This window comes from Haliotis asinina, chromosome 11 (genome assembly GCF_037392515.1).
Source record: "Haliotis asinina isolate JCU_RB_2024 chromosome 11, JCU_Hal_asi_v2, whole genome shotgun sequence".
NCBI classification, from domain to species: domain Eukaryota; kingdom Metazoa; phylum Mollusca; class Gastropoda; order Lepetellida; family Haliotidae; genus Haliotis; species Haliotis asinina.
Window position 1 is genome coordinate 55,446,917 of NC_090290.1, and position 14,828 is coordinate 55,461,744.

Consider the following 14,828-nt stretch of genomic DNA (forward strand, 5'->3'; position numbering starts at 1 on the left):
CATATAAAGTCATCAGTGTCAATTATCCGAGAAGCAGATTCCAACATCTAACAGCCAAACGTTTAAAGGAGAAATCAATTAAACTCACTTTAAAGTTTCTATCAAACAAGGCTGATATAATGCGGTATACGATTCTCACTATACTTTAATCATATAGATCACACAGATGATAACAGGTGCTCGTTCCAGCTTTTACTTACTTGTTGATCCTTACGCCTTATCCTGAGAGTAGGCTCCTGTACATGAATAGACCACCACGCTGTTTAACGTCCAACCTCACTCGCATCACACACTAGATGTCAATAGCAGCATTGGCCATACACAGATACTGCTGTAGTTAATAACGGCAGGCACCTTAGACCGAAATATCGACAACTTCTGGGTTTCGCTGTCCCTCCCACACAAAAGTCTCCGGACTCTTGAAAGGATTTCATATTCTCCATTAGCTTCGGCGTATTCATGGTGAGTGCTTGCTGATCATCGGGCAGTTCCCGAGCCGGATTTCACAACTTCACAGCAACAGCTTTGGAATAATCAGATTCCATTCCTGACTTCAGAAGGCTTAGAAACATGCCATGAAGGATTAATGGGAGCGTGGTTCCTGTTTGACAAGAAGTTAAGAATCGCTACTGCAGTTTGTTTACAACAGAAAATCCGTAGTCGCAATGGTTCCGCACACGTGTCAATGACAATTTACAACGACATTCTTCACTGTTACCATAAATAAGAGAGCGGGCCGTCACGATTGCGGAAATATGCATGCTAGCTCTTCTTCATACACTGTATGGCACAGAAGGCAGTCTGTAGGAGCGTACATATTTCTACCATTTTTGTCTTCACTGTGGCGTCCTCTGTTTTTCTGCTGTCAGCTAACTCCTTGGAACATTAGTCTGCCGTTATCCGGCTCTTCAGGAGTTTAGACTGACTTCTCCACTTTAATATGTGAATACAAAAACTATTCATTAATGACACGTTCTTTATGTGCGAGGTGACGAAGTCATTAACTTAGATAGGCGTACATTCGTTCACTTGCTAAATGAAGGCTCAGAGCTTTATACATCCTAGTGTGTCGTGGACGTTTCAGTCTTTTGATGGTGAATGTCGACTGGCGGTTTCTGATTTTACCAACAGGTGTTAGGTCCTCCTACAGAGTGAGCAAGGCTGGTAGTCAAGAACATGTAGTATCGACAATAGGGTCGGTCCTTAGCATAGGGGGGAATTTCACAACGTTTAAAACATAATCTCACTTGTATCACGTCATATCTGTTACTAGGAATGCTAACAGTATTGTCGTCCCTTCTGAAGATTAAGAATTTCGCGTGATTCCTTTTTTGCATCAGTTGTAAGAATGTGGAATAATATTCCTGATACTGAAAGAAATCGACCTTCATTACAAAGTTTTGAGTCGTACTTAAAGTGCAAGCAGCCTGTAGAGCCATCATATTTACTCGCTTAGAAAACGTAATATTATAGTATTACACACAAAGCTGGGATATATGACTAGTCACCTGCGTATGTTCTGCATCGTTTTAAAATGAAAGATTCCGCATCTTGTTACTGTGGCAATGCTTGTGAAGATGTACATCACTTCCTACTGGATTGTAAATTGTACAACATTCAAAGAGAGATATAAATGTTAAATTAAAACGTATTGTAAAACATGACTCTCCAATCTCACTGTTATTGACGGTATGTGGAGGTCCTGATATGAATGAATACGTTTCTAAATGTGTGCAAACTTTTACTCAACAGTCATAGGTTTTATGTGATTACATAAATTGCGTCCCTTCCTCTCTTTTACTTTCCTATAATCTCTTCTCTCTATTCTCTCCTACGATATATACAACCAAAAACGTTAACTGTATGCATGTTAATATTAGGGAACGGGTATTTTAAGTTGTTAAATCCAGCGGCGTGTTAAATCCAATTCACATTTGTAAATAAAATATGTTCATATCAATCATGTCTATTTAAAGTGGAATAAAATCCCACTCCGATGTGTGTCTTCGTCTTCACGTTAACAGATCTAAACCGAAACCTCGCCCTGTAAAACCAATAAGAATGTGTTAAGATGTATGCTTACTTCTTAAGTACTTCTGACCCGTGAAGGTCCCGGGGTTGAATAGGCCTTCGGCAACCGATGCTTGCCACACCCGTGAAGGTCCCGGGGTAGAACAGGCCTTCAGCAACCCATGCTTGCCACACCCGTGAAGGTCCCGGGGTAGAATAGGCCTTCAGCAAACCATGCTTGCCATAAAAGGTGACCATGCTTGTCGTAAGAGGCGACTAACGGGATCGGGTGGTCAGACTCGCTGACTTGGTTGACACATGTCATCGGTTCCCAATTGCGCAGATCGATACTCATGTTGTTGATTACTGGATTGTCTGGTCATTATTTGCAGACCGTTGCCATATAGCTGGAATGTTGCTGAGTAAAACTAAACTCACTCGCTCACTCTTACTTACTTCTAGAATGCCAGTCAAACTACTAGTCTTTTCCTACGTTGTTGAGATGAACAAGCAGGGTTTCAGCAAATCTCGGCGTGTTAACATTTAAATGTGGGCGTGGTAAGACCAGCCATAATACGACGGAGGACTACCTATGCATCCTGTTTTATAGTTCAAGGTTAGACTATTTAATAGACTGCTGATGTTTGCATACATTTCGTTGCTAAAGCATATGCTAAACCGCAATGGACAGCTCAAGGGTGACAACGTCTGGCACTGGAGTAGAACATACAAACTATTCATGTCGCTTGCTGTTTAACGCCGCACCCAGAAATAAATATTAAGGCTATAGATGACGGCGGTCTGCAAAACTCGAGTCTGGACTTGAACATTCAGTGACCAACATTATCAGTATCGATCTATGCAATTGGGATGTCATAGCATGTGTCAACAAAGACAGTCAGTCTGACCACCCGACCCCGTTAGCGGTTTTTTGCTACTAGCATGGGTTACTGAAGATCACTTCTTACCTGGATCTTCACTGGTCTCTAAGCTACTGGAATCTATTGGTCAGTTATTCACCACCCTGAGAATCACAGATTCAGGGTCTGTGTTTGCAGTGTCCCTAGTAGTGTCGTCAATGTTGAAGTGTAGGTTTTCCAGAGGATATCTCAATTGTGGCGTACACGTAAAACAAATTCCAGTTTATCGATATGACTTTCTTGAAATCTAAAGAATTAAGTGTGTTATAAAATTCCAGTTCTCAGCTTGATCAGTAGAAATGCAGGCATGTAATGAGATCTGGCATCGTGAAAATCAATTACATCACTGATTCCAAAAGAAGATGCATGATGTTTGCAGTGTATATAGCATACCGCCTCATAAATCCGTGTATACATAACAGGACATAACCTGGCTGTGTTTGATAAGGTGATCAATCCTGAAAAGGTTTATACAGACATTATAATTTATCATATTTGTATAGATATTCCATAAAGAAGTTCTGCATCTATAAAGTGTTGCCTTTTATCCGACTCCAATTTCTTAAACTTCTCTTTCGTATTCAAATATACAAACCAAAGAGACGGTTGGTAAACACGCGTCTATATATACTCTTCAAAAAAAGTGGGAGAACTTAAAAATATCTAGGAGATTTATAGGAGTCAATCAATGTTGATATGATATTATTGAATGTTTTGAGAGTCAATCACCTTTGCACCATAGTTATTTGGAATGTAGTCGCTTTTGAAAGATGATTGGTGCATGGCATGTAATTTGCATACATAAGATTTTCATAATGATTGTAAAACAAAGGACTAGAAACAAACACTAACAAATTCGAAATGGTGGTGCGTTCATAAGATATCTGAAGAGTATATTATAATGGTACCATGCACAACCGTGATGCTGTGACACTCGTCCTCTAATGTTCAATACGTGTTGTTGTATGTATATTCGAAAAGTCACTCAGACCTGTGATCCAAGAGTGCAAGTGAACATCACTGAACAGCTATTTTGCGCGTTTGCACAACATTCATGAAACGTTTTAAATGAATTACCTGATTCCTTAGACCAATAAGATATTCTGAGATGCCATTTGGAATATGGTTTAGTTTCTTTTGAACACTCCACCATACCAACCACCCGATAGTAACACATGGACAAACAGATATAATACACACTCTGTCCATTTCACGCTTGAGTCCTTCTAACTATTTAATTGATTTGATTTCATTGGAAATCCTGCCACTGTAACGGATCTGGATTCGCTTCCTTCACTTTTCCTGATTTCCACGACGAGAAGAAAAACAGGTTCTTTCCTATAAGTGCTATAAGTGGTGTCATTAAATGTAGAAACATGCTAGCATGTGAAATCATGTTTATATACTCTTCAAAAAAGTAGGGGAACCAGAACTTTAAAGTCTGGTAGAAAGAAAACTCATTGAGGAACGTTACAATGACATTCATTTTACGTATGCAGCATGATTTCAGGTTATTACCACGTGCAAACACAATGCATGGGACACACGTGCACAACGCGAGTCCCTCCTACACCTGCATGGGGTGTCATTATGAATGTTGACGTTTCTCAGGCAGGTCGATAAGTCAGTCACTGTAGACCGTTTCCGGTATAACTTCCTTGCATCTATACATGGTCAGGATTTTCAGGGGGAAATCACACACTACTAACTGAAAATTGTAAACCTGAAATATTCATGTCATACTCCAGTCACCTAACAAGGGGGATAACTGAACGAACAGCTTTGCTTTGAATGAAACCAATGTGGTGATGCATTCTCACAACAACCATTATTATCGCATCAACATTGACTCAATCCCATTTATCTCATGTACAATCGTACATTGAAAGTGTTGGTACCCTATCAACTACATCCATACATCTGATACTATCAACTATATCCATACATCGGATACTATAAACTACATCCATACATCTGATACTATCAACTATATCCATACATCTGATACTATCAACTACATCCATACATCTGATACTATCAACTACATCCATGCATCTGATACTATCAACTATATCCATACATCTGATACTACCAACTATATCCATACATCAGATACTATCAACTACATCCATACATCTGATACTATCAACTATATCCATACATCAGATACTATCAACTATATCCATACATCTGATAGTACCAACTATATCCATACATCTGATACTATCAACTATATCCATACATCTGATACTACCAACTATATCCATACATCTGATACTACCAACTACATCCATACATCTGATACTATCAACTATATCCATACATCTGATACTATCAACTATATCCATACATCTGATACTATCAACTATATCCATACATCGGATACTGCCAACTACATCCATACATCTGATACTATCAACTACATCCATACATCTGATACTATCAACTATATCCATACATCAGATACTATCAACTACATCCATACATCTGATACTATCAACTATATCCATACATCAGACACTACCAACTACATCCATACATCTGATACTATCAACTTTATCCATACATCTGATACTATCAACTATATCCATACATCTGATACTACCAACTATATCCATACATCTGATACTATCAACTACATCCATACATCTGATACTATCAACTATATCCATACATCAGATACTATCAACTACATCCATACATTTGATACTATCAACTATATACATACATCTGATACTATCAACTTTATCCATACATCTGATACTATCAACTATATCCATACATCAGACACTACCAACTACATCCATACATCTGATACTATCAACTACATCCATACATCTGATACTATCAACTATATCCATACATCAGATACTATCAACTACATCCATACATCTGATACTATCAACTATATCCATACATCTGATACTATCAACTTTATCCATACATCTGATACTATCAACTATATCCATACATCTGATACTATCAACTTTATCCATACATCTGATACTATCAACTATATCCATACATCTGATACTACCAACTACATCCATACATCAGATACTATCAACTACATCCATACATCTGATACTATCAACTATATCCATACATCTGATACTATCAACTATATCCATACATCTGATACTATCAACTATATCCATACATCTGATACTACCAACTATATCCATACATCTGATACTATCAACTACATCCATACATCTGATACTATCAACTATATCCATACATCAGATACTATCAACTACATCCATACATCTGATACTATCAACTATATCCATACATCTGACACTATCAACTTTATCCATACATCTGATACTATCAACTATATCCATACATCAGACACTACCAACTATATCCATACATCTGATACTATCAACTACATCCATACATCTGATACTATCAACTATATCCATACATCAGATACTATCAACTACATCCATACATCTGATACTATCAACTACATCCATACATCTGATACTATCAACTTTATCCATACATCTGATACTATCAACTATATCCATACATCAGACACTACCAACTACATCCATACATCTGATACTATCAACTTTATCCATACATCTGATACTATCAACTATATCCATACATCTGATACTACCAACTATATCCATACATCTGATACTATCAACTATATCCATACATCAGATACTATCAACTACATCCATACATCTGATACTATCAACTATATCCATACATCAGACACTACCAACTACATCCATACATCTGATACTATCAACTTTATCCATACATCTGATACTACCAACTATATCCATACATCTGATACTATCAGCTATATCCATACATCTGATACTATCAACTATATCCATACATCTGATACTACCAACTATATCCATACATCTGATACTACCAACTATATCCATACATCTGATACTACCAACCATATCCATACATCTGATACTACCAACTATATCCATACATCTGATACTATCAACTATATCCATACATCTGATACTACCAACTATATCCATACATCTGATACTACCAACTACATCCATACATCTGATACTACCAACTATATCCATACATCTGATACTATCAACTATATCCATACATCTGATACTATCAACTACATCCATACATCTGATACTATCAACTATATCCACACATCTGATACTATCAACTATATCCATGCATCTGATACTATCAACTATATCCATACATCTGATACTATCAACTATATCCATACATCTGATACTACCAACTACATCCATACATCTGATACTACCAACTACATCCATGCATCTGATACTATCAACTACATCCACACATCTGATACTATCAACTATATCCATACATCTGATACTATCAACTATATCCATGCATCTGATACTATCAACTACATCCATGCATCTGATACTATCAACTACATCCATACATCAGATACTACCAACTATATCCATACATCAGATACTATCAACTATATCCATGCATCTGATACTATCAACTACATCCATACATCTGATACTATCAACTATATCCATACATCTAATAGTACCAACTATATCCATACATCTGATACTATCAACTATATCCATACATCTGATACTACCAACTATATCCATACATCTGATACTATCAACTTTATCCATACATCTGATACTATCAACTATATCCATACATCTGACACTACCAACTATATCCATACATCTGATACTACCAACTATATCCATACATCAGATACTATCAGCTACATCCATACATCTGATACTATCAACTATATCCATACATCTGATACTATCAACTATATCCATACATCTGATACTATCAACTACATCCATACATCAGATACTATCAACTATATCCATACATCTGATACTATCAACTACATCCATGCATCTGATACTACCAACTATATCCATACATCAGATACTATCAACTACATCCATGCACCTGATACTACCAACTATATCCATACATCTGATACTATCAACTTTATCCATACATCTGATACTACCAACTATATCCATACATCTGATACTACCAACTATATCCATACATCTGATACTACCAACTATATCCATACACCTGATACTATCAAGTATATCCATGCATCTGATACTATCAACTATATCCATACATCTGATACTATCAACTATATCCATGCATCGGATACTACCAACTATATCCACACATCTGATACTATCAACTATATCCATACATCTGATACTATCAACTATATCCATACATCTGATACTACCAACTATATCCATACATCTGATACTATCAACTATATCCATGCATCTGATACTATCAACTACATCCATACATCTGATACTATCAACTATATCCATGCATCTGATACTACCAACTATATCCATACATCTGATACTATCAACTATATCCATGCATCTGATACTATCAACTATATCCATACATCTGATACTATCAACTATATCCATGCATCGGATACTGCCAACTACATCCATACATCTGATACAATCAACTATATCCATACATCTGATACTATCAACTACATCCATACATCTGATACTATCAACTATATCCATACATCTGATACTATCAACTACATCCATACATCAGATACTATCAACTATATCCATACATCTGATACTATCAACTACATCCATGCATCTGACACTACCAACTATATCCATACATCAGATACTATCAACTACATCCATACATCTGATGCTATCAACTACATCCATACATCTGATACTATCAACTATATCCATACATCTGATACTACCAACTATATCCATGCTTCTGATACTATCAACTACATCCATACATCTGATACTATCAACTACATCCATACATCTGATACTATCAACTACATCCATACATCTGATACTATCAACTACATCCATACATCTGATACTATCAACTATATCCATGCATCTGATACTATCAACTACATCCATACATCTGATACTATCAACTATATCCATACATCTGATACTATCAACTATATCCATGCATCTGATACTATCAACTATATCCATACATCTGATACTATCAACTATATCCATGCATCTGATACTATCAACTATATCCATACATCTGATGCTATCAACTACATCCATACATCAGATACTACCAACTATATCCATACATCAGATACTATCAACTATATCCATACATCTGATGCTATCAACTACATCCATACATCTGATACTATCAACTATATCCATACATCTGATAGTACCAACTATATCCATACATCTGATACTATCAACTATATCCATACATCTGATACTACCAACTATATCCATACATCTGATACTATCAACTTTATCCATACATCTGATACTATCAACTATATCCATACATCTGATACTACCAACTATATCCATACATCTGATACTACCAACTATATCCATACATCAGATACTCTCAACTATATCCATACATCTGATACTATCAACTATATCCATACATCTGATACTATCAACTATATCCATACATCTGATACTATCAACTATATCCATGCATCTGATACTATCAACTATATCCATACATCTGATACTACCAACTACATCCATACATCAGATACTATCAACTATATCCATACATCTGATACTTTCAACTACATCCATGCATCTGATACTACCAACTATATCCATACATCTAATACTACCAACTATATCCATACATCTGATACTATCAACTATATCCACACATCTGATACTATCAACTTTATCCATGCATCTGATACTATCAACTATATCCACACATCTGATACTATCAACTATATCCATACATCGGATACTGCCAACTACATCCATACATCAGATACTATCAACTATATCCATACATCTGATACTATCAACTATATCCATACATCTGATACTATCAACTATATCCATACATCTGATACTACCAACTACATCCATACATCAGATACTATGAACTATATCCATACATCTGATACTTTCAACTACATCCATGCATCTGATACTACCAACTATATCCATACATCTAATACTACCAACTATATCCATACATCTGATACTATCAACTATATCCACACATCTGATACTATCAACTACATCCATACATCTGATACTATCAACTATATCCACACATCTGATACTATCAACTATATCCATACATCGGATACTGCCAACTACATCCATACATCTGATACTATCAACTACATCCATACATCTGATACTATCAACTATATCCATACATCTGATACTATCAACTATATCCATACATCTGATACTATCAACTATATCCACACATCTGATACTATCAACTATATCCATACATCGGATACTGCCAACTACATCCATACATCTGATACTATCAACTACATCCATACATCTGATACTATCAACTATATCCATACATCTGATACTATCAACTATATCCATACATCTGATACTACCAACTATATCCATACATCTGATACTACCAACTACATCCATACATCTGATACTACCAACTATATCCATACATCTGATACTACCAACTATATCCATACATCTGACACTACCAACTATATCCATACATCTGATACTATCAACTATATCCATACATCTGATACTATCAACTATATCCATACATCTGATACTACCAACTATATCCATACATCTGATACTACCAACTATATCCATACATCTGATACTATCAACTTTATCCAAACATCTGATACTATCAACTATATCCATACATCTGATACTATCAACTACATCCATGCATCTGATACTACCAACTATATCCATACATCTGATACTACCAACTATATCCATACATCTGATACTATCAACTACATCCATACATCTGATACTATCAACTATATCCATACATCTGATAGTACCAACTATATCCATACATCTGATACTATCAACTATATCCATACATCTGATACTACCAACTATATCCATACATCTGATACTACCAACTATATCCATACATCGGATACTGCCAACTACATCCATGCATCTGATACTATCAACTATATCCACACATCTGATACTATCAACTACATCCATACATCTGATACTACCAACTATATCCATACATCTGATACTATCAACTATATCCATACATCTGATACTACCAACTATATCCATACATCTGATACTATCAACTATATCCACACATCTGATACTATCAACTATATCCATACATCTGATACCATCAACTATATCCATACATCTGATACTATCACCTATATCCATACATCTGATACTATCAACTATGTCCATGCATCTGATACTATCAACTATGTCCATGCATCTGATACTATCAACTATATCCATACATCTGATACTATCACCTATATCCACACATCTGATACTATCAACTATATCCATACATCTGATACTATCAACTATATCCATACATCTGATACTATCACCTATATCCATACATCTGATACTATCAACTATGTCCATGCATCTGATACTATCAACTATATCCATACATCTGATACTATCACCTATATCCATACATCTGATACGTGAATGTATCGATGTACCCATCTACACGTGACAGTCGTAAGAAAAAATGCACGTGATAAACACCCAGCTGTTTACCGAGAACCGATATGCGGTGAAGATGACGGTCAGCACTGAGAAGCCGCTGATGTGAAGTAGTTCAGGAGGGACATAACGGTCGTGCTAATAAACCACCGTACATTTCATGTCCAGATAAATAGTGAAAATTCATGAGGAACTATAAATGTCGTCAACAGAGAGCCTTTCAATACTCCTTTCAGAAGCCAGCGTCTGCTGTCAAAGGACGGACCAGAGATGGGTTTTCTGACCTTTCGATCTAATTATTAAAGTTATGTTTTTAAAAAACAGCTTGAGGTGATAAATCAATACCTTGGATCACGACCCACTGTCGCCATTCTTACGCGTGTTGAAATTCAAGACTGCACAGATTATTTTTCCTGTTTCTACTGACATGGGAAATCAGTTTCCTGATTGACTGGTTTCCAACAACACCGATAGTCTGGGTTTGAAAACTTAAATTTAAAAAACGCATCACGATATATGAGGCACATGTCCAGGACACAGAGTGATAAAGCCAGCAAACTACCGTCATCACTTCCAGACACTTACCCATACTTCATGTTGCAACCCGGAAGTGTTGTACATTGCACACCACATTGTTGTTGTACATTGCGCACCACAATGTTGTTGTACATTGCACACCACATTGTTGTTGTACATTGCACACCACATTGTTGTTGTACATTGCGCACCACAATGTTGTTGTACATTGCGCACCACAATGTTGTTGTACATTGCGCACCACATTGTTGTTGTACATTGCGCACCACACCACACCATCTAGCTTACTACAAAGAATTCAATCATCTTCGTATAGTTCGACTGAGCCGTAGAGGAAACTAAAGACAGGAGTTTTTGTTTGTGTGTACTCTCTTACGCAAGACAAGTAGAACTGTCTTACAGGAGATCATTGCATGCATTTCTACGAAGATGACATCAGGTGTCCGTAGAAGGGGATGGACGTGTCTTACATCTTTGGTGTCACTCGATGAGGTTGAACTTCCTGGATGTTGGATCAAAGAGGAATGTCAGATCCTAACATCGATATTTTAAATCTACTTACTACTTGCCTGTTATAGACAAATCGGGAAATTCCCGTCAAATAACTTCACCTGTCTGTGTAAAGAAAATGTTGACAGCTTTCTTAAGTGATGACGTCAATGAAACACACGGTTACAATGCTTCTGTAGATCCAAGCATGTACACATCGATTTACCCATGTGAAAACTGCCTTCCTGACACTGCTCATGGCATGATGCCGTGTATTAAGGCCCCGTATTCAGGTGATATTACCGACCTGGTTGTGGGAGGAAGGACGCAGTTGTTCCTGGTTGGTTCCAATAACATGTTACAGACTGTTATGTTTGAGGTTGCTATGGGGAACGACTTTGTGAAACGAGGATACAAATATGTGTTTCCTTATAGTGGAAACCAGGTCAGTAGTGATTGGTACCTTCGGATGGAGTTGCTGGATAATTGCCAGTTTTTAGTTTATTCTTATCTGTGTTTATATGTTTGTTTGTTTTTCACCAATAATCCAGCTTTATGAGGCCCGTCTTTACATATTGAATTCTACTCACGAGACAACCCACTTATTGGCACCCCGAGAAACAGTCTGACATGAAATGGCATGTATTGTCGTAGTGAGAGTGCGCTCTTGCCATAATGCTACAAGTCGCCTCCTACAGCAAGGTCAGTCTAAGGTCAATGCGAGCCCATTAAAACTGTGATATATGAGTAAGTGAATATATTATCATGACATAATGCACAACAGTTCGACTTTCTGGCTGAATATAATGATATATCTAAAGGTAGGTGTATCCGGTGTCTGATTCCTGTAAATACACACAGAGAGAGGGGGGGAGGGAGAGAGAGAGCATATGGTCCCCTCCAGTCAACAATCTTTGTGGTGCGAGTATTCTAATTTACGTTAACGTGTTCAGAACTACTAACATGAAGTTCAGCCGATTGACTGTATTTGAAAACCTTCATTGTTGAGTTGTTTAATATTCTTAGATTTCTAATGGAAATCAACAGTCCCTCAACACGAAAATGTTTGATTGACATGTGTCCAAACCTAAATCCTTCACTGCTGTGCACAGTACATTAGTGCCGTCCTCACCAGCCAAAAACTGGCAGCACACACAGTGTCAGTCCATTAACTATATGGACTAAGTTATGGACAAGCTGTGATTTATTGGATGAATGCGTTTAATAAAACCACCACTGACTTAATGCGTCTACTAGTCAATACCAACTGTCAAACTTCAAACAGATGATCTGTATGATGCATAGCCACCAGTATGTATTCTGACTAGAATGCCGGTGATCCTCGACATATGATAATGTTCTGTAATTAGTGTGGCGTCCCCCATCCTTCAAAATGTCCATGCGTTGATGTGAGATGAAGTCAGGAATTAGTTGAAATGTTTCAGTTTATGGATTCAAAACACTTGTCACTGATGGAATTACCCTCCTGGCAATACATCAACATGAACATTCCCCTGGTTTCAGTACAGATCCTGAACACATTTGGAGGATTAAAGGTTGCTTACATGATAATATTATTTACTTCTGTAGAGCTAAAATCCATACACCAAGTGCATGCTCGAAGTTCATACAAACGCTTCATTATTACCACCGATAAAAGAAGCTGAGGGCGCTAGAGGGTTACAGTCACTTGCCTATCCCAAAGGGTATCCATTTCCGGCTGGGTGAACAGAGGTATATTTTAACAACCTCACTTGGCACATGTATCACATGTGCCTCGTTGTGGGGCAGGAAGAAAATCCCAGAAACTCTCAGGAGTCAAGGTTCCAAACACGGTCACACATCCATGACTCTCCACGGTTCATCGTTGCTTAATTCAACTGATTTAAAAAAGCCACCACTGACTACAGTAAACTATGATTATAACAAACTATATTTAGTTTGTTTTGATATATTCCATAGGCATTAAATGGAACAGCCCTCACCTTTTGTTACGCTATTTCTCCTTTACGACTTGACATACATGACTAACGACTTCATTGTGTCAAATAGGCGTCTTTCTGACGTGCAAAATGTTTATTTATGAATCGGAGACAGACCACACAATAGCCAAACCACGACGTGTGACCCCTAATTCATGAAACTGAGCTGCAGAGTTAAATTTCATTTCCCAAGGACTCCTCTCAAGGACTCTAGACGATCACAAATTCATACCGACAGCAGTTATAAAGGCAATATATATTGTTCTCCAAGTTTCCCTTGAATACTGTAATGGTCTATCTTTGCAAATGTTTGTGACAGGTCCCACCGAAGGAATAAGATACATACTGTTTCCAGAATATCTGGTACCATTCTGTATTTG